Below are 14,912 nucleotides of genomic sequence, written 5' to 3'. Positions count from 1 at the left end.
ATAGGTGAACGTCCTGAAATCTGCCTTGGACTTTGCAGATTTCCAGTTGCCTATGAAGAAAATTTCAATACAATTTCTAAGGCTAACATTTAAGAAAATTAATTAAGTTATCCAAAGAGCAAGGGTGACCAGATGCAATGAAGCTCAGAGATGCAATGATTCTTAGACGATTAACATTTGCCTGACATGTAGAGCACATTCAGTTTTCAGAGAAAACTTAAGGCATGTCCCTTAACTGTGGCTATTCCAGTTTCCTAACCAGACTAGGTCATCTCAATCCCAGCAGTTCATTCCTGGAGTATAGGTGAATAGTAGTCAAACAATGGGATTAATCTGTAGAGCACTGGGCCTGTAAGCGATGTCAGAAATACAATCTATACTCGGCATAATCCCAGAGCCATTGTCCAGTGCTTTCTTAATTCACACTTGCATATAAGAAAGATACAAAGAAAACCCATTTACATTTCTCCATGTAAACTAAATATTTGCTAATATACATCTAAGTACACAGCGTTATAAACTACTCTAGGAAATACAGTAAAACTCTCAATATCTTAGAGGCCCTTGCCCCTGTCATCTCTAAAATGCATCTTGAAGGAGAAAATTCAGCTAGCCACATCTGGTAGGGTAAAACTGAACATGAGTGTTTGGGAAAGGAACAGGCTACCACACTTGTTTAGTCAAAAAGGAAATTTATTTCCATAAGTGAAAAAAAATTTGGAGCCAACAAATGTCTTTGGTATGTGACTCCTGTAAGTTTATAGGGGACATTTATACTTATATACATAACTTATTTTAAATCACATCTATTTTATTTTGCTCTTGGATAGCAATCAGAAATGGGTCTCTTAATCTTTCCAGAAAAGTTTGAAGCAGAAGGTAAAATATCAACTTACTTTCAAAAGCAAGAAGGACTACAACAAGATATGTAAGTTATTCAACTATGTAAGTCCTTTTTCTCTTTTCCTCCTTTCTATGCTGTTTCCATTGAAGAAGACTACATTTGCTGCCCAAATCTATCTTCCGTGAAGACCAACTACATCCTTTATTGGTGCCCCTTTCTTCTTTCCTCAATGCCAAGGCCACATCTCAAATGCCCTGAATGTATCATATACACTCAGTTACTCAACAGGACCCCAAAACAGCCAAAAAGTCTGTAGTCTCCTAAAATCAGCAGATCACCAACCATCTCTGTTTATGGTCATTTTTAGCCAAGAGATACATACAAAGCATTATGTCCACAGAATGAACGAAGGCACAAATTTTTAGGCTTTCAAGCACAAACCTTGGTGAGTTTTATTTTCTTCTCCCAGCCCTTACATAAAATTGCTCATCACATCCTAGTGACTTTTCATTTAAAATTCCTCTGAATTCAAATTCTTCCTTCATTGCAAATCCTTAATATTTTATCATCTTGGCCGGCGCCGCGGCTCACTAGGCTAATCCTCCGCCTGCGGCGCCGGCACCCCAGGTTCTAGTCCTGATCAGGACACCGGATTCTGTCCCAGTTGCCCCTCTTCCAGGCCAGCTCTCTGCTGTGGCCCGGGAGTGCAGTGGAGGATGGCCCAATTCCTTGGGCCTTGCACCCGCATGGGAGACCAGGATAAGCACCTGGCTCCTGCTTTCGGATCAGCACGATGCGCCAGCCGCGGTGGCCATTGGAGGGTGAACCAACGGAAAAAGGAAGACCTTTCTCTCTGTCTCTCTCTCTCTCTCACTGTCCACTCTGCCTGTCAAATAAATAAATAAATAAATATTCTATCATCTCATATCTAGAATCACATATAACCACTTTGCTAGACAGTATGTTGCCAGATTCACCCATTCCTATCCCTAACCTAACCCTCCATATCCACTAAAAATTCCTTTTATCGTACTAGTTATGTACAAAACATCAATCACTCTTTTCATGAAAGGTTTATTTATGTATTGAAAGTCAGAATTACATAGAGAGAGAGAGAGAGACAGAGACAGAGACAGAGGTGTTATACCCATTCATTCACTCCCTAAGTGGTTTCAATGGCCAGGACTGAGCCAAGCTGAAGCCAGGGACCAGGGACTTCCTTCAAGTCTCCTATGTGGGTAGCAGGGGCTCAAGAACTGGGCCATCTTCTGTTGCTTTTCCAAGGTCATTAGCAGGGAGCTGGATTGGAAGTGGGGCAGCCTGGATAGGAACCAGTGCCCATATTGGATGCTGGCATCAGAGATGGCAGCTTTATTCACTATACCACAATGCTGGACTCCAACAGTCACTCTTAAACAACTTCCACTGGCCCTTCTCCTCATCTTTCTATATTTACCTCCCATTGGGTAAGCAGTTCTCAGAGAAGTCCCATCCTTTCTCACTGCCATTCTCTCACCTAGCTAGGGATTGGCAAACAATGGTCCACAGACCAAATCCTGGCTCCTGCTTATGTGGTTTTTTTTGTTGTTGTTGTTTTGTTTTGTTTTGTTTTTGTTTTTGTTTTTTGACAGGCAGAGTGGGCAGTGAGAGAGAGGAGAAAGAGAGAAAGATCTTCCTTTGCCGTTGGTTCACTCTCCAATGGCCGCTGAGGCCAGCGCACTGCGCTGATCCGAAGGCAGGAGCCAGGTGCTTCTCCTGGTCTCCCATGGGGTGCAGGGCCCAAGCATTGGGCCATCCTCCACTGCACTCCCGGGCCATGCTGCTTGTTTTTGAAAATAAAATTCTATTGGAAAACAGCCATGTGGATTTGTTGCTGCATTGCTCATGCTGCTGCATGTTCTAAAAGTTGAATAGGCAAAAGGAAGACCTTACAACATGCAAAGCCCAGGGTTGGTATGGTCAATCACACAAGACCCCAGACAACTGCTTCCAGTTTAATAATTTTCCTGTCACCATTTCAAAATTCTTAATAATGTTATCTTTGAATTTTTGTTTGGTAAATGAAGCTTAATGGAATCATTAAGTATGTAGGAGTGTCAAAGAGATATACATATTTCGACTGTTTCTTGCCACCCCATCCCACACAGTGTTTGTACTGCATCACAAACACAGGATGGCAATAGATCTAAACACATACACTCAAAGTGAGCACAAAGTATGTTCCATCAATCCCTGCCTCGGCGGGAATTCTGAAAGTCGTTGGCACCCTTGTTTGCCATCAGAACTAAAGCTAGCTTTAAACAAAGAAAACAATGGCATTCTAAGAACCATGAGTGACCAATGAAACTCATCATATTCACTCCCTAAGTGGCTTCAATGGCCAGGACTGAGCCAAGCTGAAGCCAGGGGCCAGGAACTTTTTCACTGTTATTAATTCCATTAACTGCCCAACCAACTAAGTTATAAATTATGACAAAGACAGAGAAGGAAAGATGTAATCCAATGTTTCTTGTTTCGTTCTTCATTTTCAGTCCTTTTTTATTCTTTAGTAAGCCAGAGGAAGAAAGTGTATGTATATCAAGAATGGGAAAAAAAACCAGTCAAGTTAATCTGTGCGGTATTTCTACTTTTCTGTAAGAATACAACTTGTATGCACATGAGCTCTGAAGTAAGGAATATTTCCTATTTCAGTAATTCTTGTTTAAAACTTTTTAAGTCTGGTATGGCACATTATAAAGATGGGTGGAAAGAATTGATTTAATAATTTAAAATTGTATTTCCTAAAAATGACATAAAAGAGCAAATATAAAACATGATGACAAGCTGAGAGAGAAAAAGACCACAGAAGCTTTATTTTTTTTGTACTATTAATGATACCGTGTTGTTGCTTTTTGAACCAGAGATCTCATAATTTCATTCTGCTATGTGTCTGTAATTTATTTAATCATCCCGGAAAATGTCTAAAATAGCTACTCTTTGACCCTTCACTGAAATGATTGATCCTAATGGGATTACCTGCACAGCAACTTTTCCCACTTCCTTCTTCCTGTAAAAACCTACCTCTTCCTCAAGCTCTAGCCAAATTTTCTTTCTCTCAAAATCTTCCCCACTCATCTCAGATTCCTAAGCTGTTTTCATGCATCTCATTTGAGAATTTAGCATATTCTTCTTTGTGAAACCCATTGTAAAACACGTTCAGTTAGGTAAGTTTTCTGATTATGTCCACCACTAATTCACAAGCCATTTGAGAAAAGCAACCATCAATAAGGAAAAGACACAAAAGGAAGACAAACTGTACCACTGCTCTCGAAAAAAATGAAGACCAAAATAAATAAAGGCTTTTCTTATCTGTATATCTATGGACTTACCATTTGGGCAAACAAATACTGTGTTGTGAGCCTATATGAGGTATACAAATGGATCAAACCAGAATGCTGCTCTCCTAGCACATTTAATCTAATAAGGACAGCAAATGTTTACAACATAATAACATAAGATCAATGGCACTAATATAATAAGAAGTACAGAGCAAAGGGAGAGCAAAGGGAGATGGAAATTCAAATGGTGTCTAGAGAGAAGGAGTGTAGAGATAATTTCACAGAACAGGGATGGCATCTGAACTGGATTGAAAAGGAGGGTAGCATTTAGATCTTAGATATAGGAAGAGGAGGACAAGTAGAGGAGCCCTTGAGCAGAGGCCTGGCACTATGGATGCCTGTGCTTGCAGGAGCACTTATTCATGCACTATGCACCAATGCATTCCCACTAGCTACCACCACACGGTGTTTCTGAGTTAAGAAGACCTCACATGACCGTCACCGGTGTGCTCTGCGGTGTTAGTAAGGCATATCTGAAGGCATAGTAAGGCATATTTGGAGGAGGCATATTTGAAGAATGCTTGAACTCTCATCTCTATTTCTGATCTCTGAATCATGAATCTCCATGGTGTGACAAGCAAAAGATTAAAGTTTGTTTCTGAGACTGCTCCAAGGAGCTTCCAGCAGAAAAATAGGGTCTTCCCAGCTACAGCGCTGTTACGGGAGCTGCAAAGGCAGCGGTACATCTCTGAACATAAGGAGACCGTTGAGGGACATCAAGGAAAACACTGCTTAGCTTATAATGCCTTCTTCCCCTGAGCTGCCACTCAGGGGCACACAGTGTGGGAAGAGAGATAAATGAAAGAAGAAAAGAAAGGGGGCAGTGTGTTGAAAACAAGAACAAAGTTGCTTCTCATTCTCTATCACTTTTAACTGCCTTTTGAAAAAGAGGTCTCTCCTGTTGAAGATGATAGAGGGTGAAGGGGATGGGTGGTCAGGAGCAGGCACAATTAGAGAGAGAAGCTGGTTTAAAACTGTACAGACACGTTAGACCAACGCAAGGCAGAGAAACAATGACTTTTTCTCTCCTACTTTTTACAGCCTTTGCCCATGGATAAAACTAAGAAGAAACACACTCTGGTAAGTACAGGTAAATGTCATCTGGGAGGTTCTATCCTTATCATGTAGCTTTATCTAAAGGTAAACAGGGATTTTCATACTTATTTTCAAGAGAGATTTTCAGATACCTGTTGTAAAGATAAAATCAAAGAGGGAGAAATGGACAAAGGTCAGAGTCTCCTGTATCTGCTCTCTTTATTTTAACTGTTGTTTCCTAAGACAGCAGAAAACAATTTTTCTTCCTTAAATATGAAAAACAAGAATGGGAGAGAGAGTTGTATAGTATCAAGGCTAAAGGCCTCGGAATCTTATGTCTTTGAATTCAGACCTGTGTGACTTACCAAATTTTCTAGTCCAGACTCTGGTTTTTTAAATAATGAAGGGAACGGTACCTACACTTACACTGTTTTCATGAGGGCTGAACCTGATATAGAAAAACAAATCTAGCCCAACACCAGACACATTGCTGGCTCCCAACACACAGTACTGTTAACATGATTTAGGGATATGGACCAGTGACTCATTTATGCTCTGAGGTCCTTGAGGACGAAGGGGAAGATTCAGCACCCTGTGGCCTCTGCTGCCCATCTGAAATACATTATCATCCTTTCCAATTTTTAAATTATGTAAAACATCCCTGTGGTGCAAATGCTAAGCAAATGGTAATGATGTCACTTTGGCAAGCAATGTAAATATCAATACAAATGGATCGCACTTGGAAAAGCAGCTGCTTTTATCTCATCTCTGCAGCAATCCTCCCCAGAAGATTCGGACATCACAACCACAATGGCAAAGGGCACACACAGACCCCTCTCTCTGCTGGGCAGCCAGGGTAGCTCTCGTGTCCCCCATCACAAGGAGAACGTGTATTTCACAACCGTCCTTTCCTCTAGCAGACAGCGTAGGCTGGCAGACGTAGGCAAGTCAAGTGTGAATGGTCGCACGCATGTAAGGTGCCATATCTCAGTGGCAGGCATCCTGATTCTACACAACACCTCTAGGGAATGGTTGATGTTGCACTTTTGAAAAGAAGGGACCTTCTTGAGCAAGCATGTACACACACATATGCACATGCTGTCGTCTAGATCAAAATTTCATAGATTGCTTACAGAAGACAATGCAAAGCAAGATGAATTGATTAGAGCCAACAGGATACTACATGACCAGGGGATTAGCAAGTCACATAAATATCAGTGTCTTTACTTTCTTGTTTATAGAAAATTAGAGGCACTTTCCTTAACTATCACTGTTTGCTTTGACTTTCAGAATCTACCAAAATTATGCTTAGCCTCCAAAATAATAAGCGATGAAGTTATGCTGCCAGCAAATGTAGACTGAGAAGCAGGATTGGGAGGTGCTGCCACGTGAAGCAAGCATGGGCCCCCTTCTACCTTGTCGTTGCTAGCATGGCACAGTATTTATTCTTAGCTTCCTGGCCTTGGTGTGCTAGATCAACACTTTTTATTATCTTTAGTCTCAAAACTCCAGGGCCAGGAAATCACAACTCTCCAAGAGGCTAAGCAAATGCCATATGTTTAAAAAGAAAGCAATAAAATAGCTCATTCTAATGCTTTTTTTTTTTTTCTCAAAACTCTGAGGGGGGAAAAAAAGTAGAGTAAGAGGGAAGCAAAGCAGGGCCAGGCAAAGGGGTGGAGATGATAGAAATAAAAGTCAGAGATAAATGTATATAGACAAATGCAGACCTTATGTTTCCATGAATAATTCAGGATTCACACTGCACTGATGTGTTTAGACAAGGAGGGCAACTGGAGCTTTTAAAGGACAAACACCTCTGACAGCTTCCTGGGGATTCTTCAGGGCTGTTTTCTTTTTTTATCATACACACAAGCACATATACACTTAATATGCACCTACACATGCTATATGCACACATACTTCACACGGAAGGCTGAACATGGCTAGGAGACACCAGGATTCCACTTGGAGCTCCACAGATGTTCTCTTTTCCAGGGAAGAGGATTTGATGGTTTTCTGACTTTATTCCTTCTAGGTCCCAAATCCAATGACTCATCATTCCAGAAATGCCTTAAGGAATCTGTCTCACCATGCACTCCCAGTTCTTTCTGACATATCATCAATACTAATCTCCATACATGGTATACAATTCCTTCGCTCCTGCTTCAGAGACCAAGTAATTCTGACAAATATCACAATTGTTTTAATCCAGAATTCATGGTAAACTAGTGAGTATACCTGGAATCTTTACATCAATGCCATTTATCTCAGTTCCTCCATCTAATGTTTTCACCAAGTCATTCTCTTCCCTAGTCTGCTTTTCTAATGGGCCTGACTCTGTCTCATTTGATTCCACAATAGTGACACAATCTATGGCCAACATCTTTCTGTCAAAAGTAAAGGGTAAATAAGAAAAGTATCTACAGGCCGGCGCCGCGGCTCACTAGGCTAATCCTCTGCCTAGCGGCGCCGGCACACCGGGTTCTAGTCCCGGTCGGGGCGCCGGATTCTGTCCCGGTTGCCCCTCTTCCAGGCCAGCTCTCTGCTGTGGCCCGGGAGTGCAGTGGAGGATGGCCTAGGTGCTTGGGCCCTGCACCCCATGGGAGACCAGGAAAAGCTCCTGGCTCCTGCCATGAGATCAGCGCGGTGCACCGGCCGCAGCGCGCCGGCCGCGGCGGCCATTGGAGGGTGAACCAACGGCAAAGGAAGACCTTTCTCTCTGTCTCTCTCTCTCTCACTGTCCACTCTGCCTGTCAAAAAAAAAAAAAAAAGTATCTACATACCTGAATTTAAAATAGGATAATATATGTTGAGGGATAGATACCTTGATATGCAAGCACTTATAAGAGAAGGGAGCATCCCATTGCTAGAATTATGCTATACAATATATTAATAAAACATGTAGCCTAAGAATAGTGACAATAGGTCTAAGCTAAATATAAGAACTGTAATCTTGCATGTCTCATTAGTTCTTAATTCAAATTGATAGGAAGAGATTCTTTCCACTAAATAAGAGTTGACCTTTTGACTTCTAAGCGTGAATTCCATTTCTTCTCGTTAAAGCTGCAATGAACCACAACTAAATCCTCCTTCAAAATTACTATTCAGCATATATATTGCAATAGATGCTTCATCCCTCAACCATCATCCTTCAGCCATCCCACAAGCCATCACTCCAGTCATGCTTTAGTCTTTCAGCTGTTATCTTTATGACACAGGTTCAAGACCCTTTTTAAAAGGTTTTCTTATTCAACATGCTTTCAAGTTTGTGAATGCAATAAGGTGCCTAACTATCACACCTTTTATGTGGTCTCCCTAGCAACAAGTACAGTACAATTACTTGCAATGTGGGCTTCTCTTAGCATCTAATGTTCTACACTGAATTTGTAGTCAGCTGAGATCCCCCAACCTGCTTTGCATGAATTTCTGTCAAAATAGATCTTCCTTCAACTAACTCTTTTTTCATTTCTTTGTTTATTTTAATGTAAGAAGATGGACTCCAGAATGAGGAAAACTAGAATTGTAGCACAGTCACAATATTTTCAAACATCTGATCTTGATCTATTTTATTTTCAGTTATTCCATAATAATTCCATATTATAAGTTCTTTCAAAGAATTAAGAAACACAAAATATCCAGCATCGGAATGGTGTTCAGTAGGAAACCATAGTGGGTTAAGCCAACACTTGTACTTCTGGCATCCCTTATTGGGTTGCTCAATGAATCCTGGCTTCTAATCCAGCTTTCTACTAATGCTCCCAGACAGCAGAATGTGACCCAAGTGCCTGGGTCTCTGACATGCACAACGGAGATCCATATAGAGTTCCTGGTTCCTGGATTCATCTTGGCCCAGCTCTGGCTGTTAACAACCATTTGAAGAGTAAGCCAGCACATGAAGAACTCTTCCTCTTCCTATTCCCCCCTCCCTCTCTCCCTCCCTCTTTTCCTCTATTTCTGTCACCCTGACTTTCAAATAAACAAATCTTAAAAGAGGTATTCAGTAAATGCTAACTGCCTGTGAATTTCACTTCATAGTTCCATATTACCAAAAATTTGGTTGCTTGAGTATTTACAGCATCTGTAGATTTGCTCAGTATCGTCCAGTAAACTATATACGTGAGTAGAGAATGGACAAGTACCAAGGACAGCATTCAGGGGCTTCTAATCAAACGCAGCTAAAGACATATGAGATTTAGAAGGCTCTGTGAATAAAATCTTGTTCTTTTCCCTTCTTTGTGATTTGTTCCCCTCAACGAATCATGTAGATGAAACAACTGCCTAAAATGACAGAAAGAGTTGTAATATAATATTGCTTACCCTTGTTTTGTCGATCATACACAAACCACCAAAAATCTCGATTTACCAAAGAATCCATCAACAACTTCTCCATATGCATCCACTTACTCTCCACCAAAATAATTCAATTGAATTTAAGTATATAAGTGGAAAGGAAAATTTTGTCACAGGGTTCTTAATACTACAGTGAAGAAAAAATGGCATTACCTTGATATTGCTCACTAAAATCCAAATTGTTAAGAAAAACCACAAAATAAAGGCATAAATTGTGCCACATAAAGTGAGTTAAACAGGTGTGAGGAAAAATGGTTTTTAGTTAGGATTGGTTTTGAACTTTTTACTGTTCTGAAAAAAGTGCACAGAATGGTATCTAACTAGACCTTAGCCATATATAATAATAAGGACAACAATACAGGGAACAGCAAAACCCAAAGAAAGACTGGAAAATTGTGCTGGAATAAACAACATTATCTGTGCTGGCATTAGGTGCAATGAGTTAAGCAATGCTGGCATCTAATATTGGACTTCCAGTTCCAGTTCCAGCACCTCTGCTTCTGATCCAGTTTCCTGCTAATGTAACTGGGAAAGCGGCAGATGATGGCCCAATGGCTTTCACCTCTGCCACCCTGTGGGAGACCCCGAAGATTTTGGCTTCAGTCTGGCCCAGCTTTTGCTATTGTAGCCATTGGAGGAGTAAACTAGCAGATGGAAGACCTCTCGATCTCTTTCCCTCCCACCCTCCCTTCCTCTCCCTCTCTCTCTCCATCTCTCTTTTTTAAATATGTAAACAAATCTTTTAAAAAAGAACATTATGGGGCCAGCACCATGGCACAGTAGGTCAATCCTCCGCCTGTGGAACCGGCATCCTATATGGGTGCGGGTTCTAGTCCCAGCTGCTCCTCTTCCAATCCAGCTGTCTGCTGTGGTCTGGGAAAGCAGTGGGAGACGGCCCAAGTGCTTGGGCCCCTGCACCTACATGGGAGACCTGGAAGAAGTTCCTGGCTTCGGATCAGCACAGCTCTGACCTTTGTGGCCATCTGGGGAGTAAACCAAAGGACAGAAGACTTTTTCTCTGTTTCTCCCTCTCACTGTCTGTAAATCTACCTCTCAAATAAATAAAAATCTTTAAAAAATTATCAATCTTGACAAAAACTGAAAACTCTTAATCTGCCATGGTTAGATAAAAAGTATAAAAAATGCAGGGCTGGCACTGTGGTGCAGCAGGTTAAAGTCCCAGCTTTCAGCGCCGGCATCCCATGTGGGCCCTGGTTTGAGTCCCAGTTGCTCCTCTTCCAATCCAGTTCTTTGCTATGGCCTGGGAAAACAGTAGAAAATGGCCCAAGTGCTTGGGCCCCTGCACCCATGCGGGATACCCAAGAGAAGCTCCTGGCTCTGGATCAGCTCAGCTCAGCTCTGGGCATTGCAGTCATCTGGGGAGTAAACCAGTGGTTAGAAGACCTCTCTCTCTCTCTTTCTCTGGCTCTACCTCTCTCTGTTATTCTCTTTCAAATAAATAAAATAAATCTTTAAAAAAGTACAAAAATGCATTCATTCAACAAACATTTATGGAGTACCAACTAAGCACTAGGCATTGTGGTAGGTATTAGTTCCAAGTAAATAAAGGAATCATGCCTAACATTAAGCAGCCAGCATAGGGAAGGCTATAAAACATAAATCTCTATTGGTGTTTTAAGCATCCTTATGTATCCACATATGTTGACTTTCCCAGATAAAGCCTTAAAACTGTGTAAGATAAATACTACTCCCATATTTGTTATACTTTTGGTTGGACAGAGAGAATATAGAAGGTTTCAGCAGCTGTACCATCTTACAGATCTCATTTCACCCCTCCTGGACTTAGTTTATTCATTTCAAATGCAGAGACTACGCTAGCAATTCCTAATGCCCTGGTTGGCTTACCATTTTTAAGGTCAAACTCCCAAAGTCAGTGAACACTCAATGTAGAAAAGTGCCATACTGCTTCTTAAGTCTACTGACAGAGGGTTCCCACAAGCAAGAAGGCACTGTGTATCTTCTCACGGGTATTTGCATGTCTAATGACCAGTGAAGTCTGCTTTCACGAACAAACAGCACTTCACTGGCATGTTCCTACTGAACACGGGGAATTGGAAAATTGTAGTAATTAATTAGACATCTTGGATAAAACCACAATTTCTGCATGTATTTGCCAAACACCTGCATTTTACATTTTAAGCTGAATTGTTGGTTAATGTCTTCTGTCAGTCAGCCTATGATTTTGTATTATCATCTAAGACCAGAGGCATATATTATCACGGGTACAAAAAAAAAGAATATTTTTCTGGCCAGCCATGCTATTAAGCAAAGTAGAAAGCCAGGGGCATGGGGTACAAATGTATATGCTATAAAATCTAATGGAAGAGTACTTCCACGCTTGAGCATTTCAGGGCATATCCTAACCAGATAGAATCCTGCCAGTTAGGTAAGAAAATCAGTTTCATAAATAAGGACACCAATTAACAGAGTTAGTCAAGAGAGAATGCAATTCATGCAAGGGTAATAGTACTGTTAACACTCAATTACAATGAGGACTTTAAATATCCATAATTGATTTTAGCTATGTCTATAGCACTGAGCCTACCCATAAGCAACAGACATGAAATTATAACATTGGTGATAATTGCCAAAAAATTCAAAAAGGCTGACCAAGAAAAGGCTCTTTTCCAACAGTGGAATAGAACAGAAGACCATACCTCAGACCTTTGCCCTCTGTCCCACTAACTGGAGGTAGTTTTTCCCACTCATCCCATTGCTTCAAATATCTCAGATCCCCTAAAACATCAGGTCTGTTTCCACTCAGCAGTTTTTACTGCTCTTAAATGCTAATTGTTAATTTATTTCTCTTTCCAAAAGCTCTCCCAGAGCCTGAGCTTTTCTTCATTGAATCAGCTTGTCCTGGGGATACAGCTAAACCTGCCTTTGATCAGTGTTTAATCCTTTTAGATGCTCAAGGGGGTGTAGTTTAGTATCTATGAGAAAGTAATTATGAAAGGACGGAGATTGGGAGGATTATAGCTCCTGCTAGCATAAGAAATGACCAATCAGATTTCTCTGTACCCTTTTCTATCTTCATAGAGAAAAGATCATGCTAAAGAATGTAAAACTTGAAAGTCTAGCAGTACTTTTAATTCAACAAGGGGTGTGGATTGCAAACTCAGTAGGTTGCATTCTGCTTATAAGAGGATCAGAAACAGAACAGTAATATGGATGGGAAGCAAGGAAACAGATTCTTCTACACCTAAGCAGTTATAGGCAACGGTGCTTCAGCAGAAAGTCTCGGGTAAATAATAAAACACTACCTGAAAATCAAATCACCATATAAGTTGGTCGACAATAAGGTGAGCAGAGAAAGATACTGAACAATAGTACTCAAACATTAGGGTGTAAAACCACAAGGAAGGGATGCCAGTGCTTGGAGGGGGATAAACTCACACAGATGGGAGTCATGAAGCAAGAAATCGAGAAAGAAAAAATGTGATATGCTCTGGCAAAAAAAAAAAAAAAAAAAAAAAAAAAAAAAAAAAAAAAAAAAAGACCTAAATGAAAGATCTCTGTGAGTGAGATCCCAGTGGAAAGAACAGGTCTTCAAAGAAGGAGGTACCTTTCTCTGAAGGGAGGAGGGAACTTCCACTTTGACTAGGACCCTGTCTAAATAAGATAAGAGTTGGTGAATTCAAAAGGCTTCCATAGCCTTGGAAACTCATGACTGGAGCATAGGGAGATTACTGATGCCATAAACAGGAGTGTCAATTTGTAAAGTCAACAACAGGAGTCACTGTGCACTTACTCCTCATGTAGGATCTCTGTCCTTAATGTGCTGTACATTGAGATTTAATGCTATAACGAGTACTCAAACAGTATTTTTCACTTTGTGTTTCTATGTGGGTGCAAACTGTTGAAATCTTTACTTAATGTATACTAAACTGATCTTCTGGATATAAAGAAAATTGAAAATGAATCTTGATGTGAATGGAAGGGGAGAGGGAGTGGGAAAGGGGAGGGTTGCGGGTGGGAGGGAAATCATTACGGCGGGGGGGAACCAATGTAATCCATAGCTGTACTTTGGAAATCTATATTCATTAAATAAAAGTTAAAAAAAGAAAGAAAAAATGTGATATGAATATGAGAAAACACCCCCTGATGAATAATCATAGGATTATTCAAAAATAGTAATAAAAATTCCATCATACCCAATGATTAATCAAAATTGACCCAAAATAATGTAATAAAGCAATAAAAGAATAGAGGCATCCAAACGCATCTTTGTTTGTAATATCCTGGAATTATCCACTGGGACATTCCTAGGAAATGTTGTATTATGCAGTGATTTGAGAGACAGAGAGACACATGGAGGGTGGGAAGACAGAGAGAAGGAGAGAGCTCCCCCCTAATAATTCACCCCCCAAATGCTTGTAACAGCTGGGGATGGGCCGTAGCCAAAGCCAAGAGCCAGAACTCAATACAGGTCTTGCACACGGGTGGCAGGACACAGACATTGGAGCCATCATCTGCTGCCTCCCAGCAAGAAACTAGAATTAAGAGCAGAGCCAATACTTGAACCCAGGAACTCTAATACAGGGTGTGGGCATCTCACCTGGTGACTTAAACACTAAGTCACATGGCTGCCCCAGTAGTTGATACTACAAGCAGATTTGGACACCTTTTTGTTCATGTTCTTCCAACCACTATTAGTAAAACTTTCTGTGCACTCATACCCTCTCTACTTCACTGTGTATGTATATTCATTTATCTCTAACACATTAGGCATATCACATTATACTTAACTCATTAAAGATATTATAAAACATACTATAATACAATGTAAAATGACAGAATAAATTGTAAATACAAGTTATAAAATTGTCATTATACATCACCCTCCAATGTATATCCCCCACTTTGGAGCAACCATTCTACATATTGAATTCTCATCCATCAAAACGAATGACACAGTTCTGTTCCCAGGGATTTTCCCTCCTGTTGTGGGTTGATTATATCTCCACCAAAAAATACATAGAACCGCTAAACCCCAGTAGGCACAATGTCCAGTCTTACTTGGGAAAGGGCCATTACAGATATAATGAATCAAGATAAGTCATATTAGAGTTGGGTAGAACTTTAATTATTTAAGACAGTATTTGTGGGGCTGGTGCAGTAGTGTAGCAGGTAAAGCCACTGCCTGTAATGCTAGCATCCCGTATGGACACCAGTTCAAGTCCTGGCTGCTCCATTTTTCATCCAGCTCTCTGCTATGGCCTGGGAAGAAGCTCCTGGCTCCTGACTTCAGATGCATGCATCTCCAGCCATTGCGGCCAACTGTG

The 14,912-nt window shown here is 40.7% G+C and overlaps 1 protein-coding gene and 1 long non-coding RNA gene across 51 annotated transcripts in view; one reads left to right on the top strand and one right to left on the bottom strand.

Moving 5' to 3' along the window:
* NRXN3 (neurexin 3) overlaps positions 1-14,912 on the bottom strand; it is a 1,789,124-nt gene that overhangs the window by 554,437 nt on the left and 1,219,775 nt on the right. The gene's annotated exons all lie outside the window — the stretch shown is intronic.
* LOC127484597 (uncharacterized) lies at positions 3,385-6,854 on the top strand. The gene is made up of 3 exons (XR_007911652.2): positions 3,385-3,512; positions 5,263-5,301; positions 6,547-6,854. It is a non-coding gene; the product is annotated as an uncharacterized lncRNA (long non-coding RNA).

This window comes from Oryctolagus cuniculus, chromosome 20, assembly GCF_964237555.1.
Source record: "Oryctolagus cuniculus chromosome 20, mOryCun1.1, whole genome shotgun sequence".
Taxonomy (NCBI): domain Eukaryota; kingdom Metazoa; phylum Chordata; class Mammalia; order Lagomorpha; family Leporidae; genus Oryctolagus; species Oryctolagus cuniculus.
Note: the sequence above shows the minus strand (reverse complement) of the source record. Positions and strands in the feature narration are given on the sequence as shown.